Below are 2463 nucleotides of genomic sequence, written 5' to 3' on the forward strand. Positions count from 1 at the left end.
TCTGATACCAGTGACTGACAATTCCGAGGAGGGTCTTTGAAACAAGGTATCCGTTAAGAAAACATTATATGACGTACCCCCGAAGAGATAATGATCCAATGGAAGCAGTTCCCGAAGGAATATGAGAATAAGAAAGGAAAAACAGGCTAATGATGTCACAAGAGGCACAAGTGACACACTGAGAAGGATGGTCAAAGGAGATGTATAGACTATAGATATATTGATGGCGGAATAAAGAATGAAGTAGCTTTTATGTGCGGACTGAAGATTGAACAAGAGGAAAGAACTACAAAAAACACAAGTCGTTTTACAATTGTACAGATGCTGCAAAGCAAGTAAACAAAGTATTTTTAAGGCTGGCTATACATTGTATGTAGACTGCAGGCAGTGCCGCAAATATGTATATAAAGTTCTGGATATTCAATGACATAATTTAGTAAGCAAGAAGCCATGTAAGGAGATGGATTAAGGCTATGTGTGTCGCAGCAAAAAAAAGGTTCAAATTCGGAACAAGGCCAAAGAGTTTGCCTTGCTTGGTGTCAAGGACTGCAAGCAGCCAATAACTGGTTATGAACGGCTAAGAACAGTAGACGTGAGAAGTCAAGGCATCCCTTGTTAAGTTGCAAAGAGAAAACACCATGAGGGCCAAGTTTTTTCATTAAAGACTATTAAATGCTAATAATATGAGCAAAGTCACAGTATATGGTTACGTGAGCTGAGGATGAAAATAGACGAAGAGCATGGTGAACCAGATTGGCCTATACTCCCTTTTATCTTTTATTCCCACGGGCGAGAAGATACTACAAGGCCGAGTTGTAATGCTTACCTTGTGCCTGCTCTCTGCTGGAGCTCCTGGACCCTCGAGGTGCGGGCTGTATGGGCGTGGCTGCAAGGGCATCTCCTAATAAATACAGGGCAGCTGATGAGTGTCTGTGCCACCACTCAGCCCCCTTTCTCCCCTCCCACCCTTCCCCTAGGTGTATGTTGTGGCACCCAGTGGCTGCTGCGCTCACCTGTATATAATGTAAGCTGGGATCTCTGTCCTTCTGTCGGTTGCAGGGGCGCAGTTCTTCAATGCACTACCAGTTCCTTCACTGGTCCTGGGCCCAGACCAGCTGTGGCCCATTAGCGTTTTGTATGAGTAGTTCTGCTGGTGTCCAAAGCCCCTTTGCCAGGCTGCCTGTTGATCTCCAGAGGCCTTTAGACCTTAATGTCTTTGGATTGTGTGAAGCCCAGCCTGGGCTGTTCTGGGATGCTGTTCCTGCTGTTCTGCAACAGCTTGTGGGTTCTGTTAGCCGCCTGCAGAGTGCTACAGCTTGCAGTGAGCTCTGAGCCGTTGTTACAGCTGCTGCTGTGGATCACACGTGGGAGTTCCAGCTGCTACTGCAGCAATGTGCTCCATGCGACTTCGGAGGCACTTTGTTAATTAGTTAGTGTGAATGAGTATAATGAACGAACAGTCACTATGACTGCGTGCAGAGTGCTTGCCTGTCTTTAACTTTCTCTTGTCTTCTCTCCACAGGAGAAAGTCCATGAGCGTCGGAACGGTGAGAATGAGGGATAGAAGCCGGTGCCAGTGAGGGATGATCTCCAGAGATGCAGGTTGAGCTGGAAAAGGTTGCAGGATGTCAAAGGTAAGTCTGCTGATAGCTGGTACATCTCAGTTGCTGCGATCCGCTTCTAATCTGTGTTCTTTTCTTCTTGTTTGCAGGCAGAGAGCTGGAAACTGCCGGTAAGCGTTAAGCTGCATGAGCACAATAACGCGAAGCAGTGCGGCACACCTGGGAGTGGCTTTTATAGATAGCCACTCCCATCAACTAGTTGGCACCTTCCCAGTGCTTTCCTTGGCTTGCTGGTCAGCCATCTTGGGGGAAACTAGGAAGTCCCTCATTGTCCTTGCCCCTTGACAGCACACAGCGCCAGGCGCGCCATAAAAGAGTCCAACTGGTTCCATCACCAGTCTGTCTGGCTCTGAATGTATCCCTTGAGTGTGTCTGCGGGTGCTCTCTGGCCCTTACTGACTGAAAGGGGTGCATGTGTGTAGTGGTTCTAGTGCTGGGTATGACAAAGTTCAAAGGCAAAATGAATGGCAGACGGCATGAGTGATGAGAGATACTGGGCTAATTGGGTGGGAAGACATTGTCAGGCTCGCCCACCAACACCTGGGTTACCAGCTTACATGCTGCTAGAGCATCGAATATTCCAGAAGGGTACAAGCGTGCCAACCAATTGTAGAAGGCCATATAACAGAGAGCCTTACAGTTTGAGAGCCAATTAAATGTTGTGTTTCCAGTAGCTATCGAAGATGACTTGCACTATGACTTGCACTTGCGGAGTGCAAGAGTGCCCACCTATAGTACCTGACTATAAAGGCCCAATCACGATTCTATCGAATATAGAAAGTATACTTAGATGTTCCCCTTAAGCCAACCACAGTCTCACTTAGGTTTTCTAGTTTGCCAC

This window comes from Ambystoma mexicanum, chromosome 3p (genome assembly GCF_040938575.1).
Source record: "Ambystoma mexicanum isolate Mex_15411 chromosome 3p, UKY_AmexF1_1, whole genome shotgun sequence".
NCBI classification, from domain to species: Eukaryota; Metazoa; Chordata; class Amphibia; order Caudata; family Ambystomatidae; genus Ambystoma; species Ambystoma mexicanum.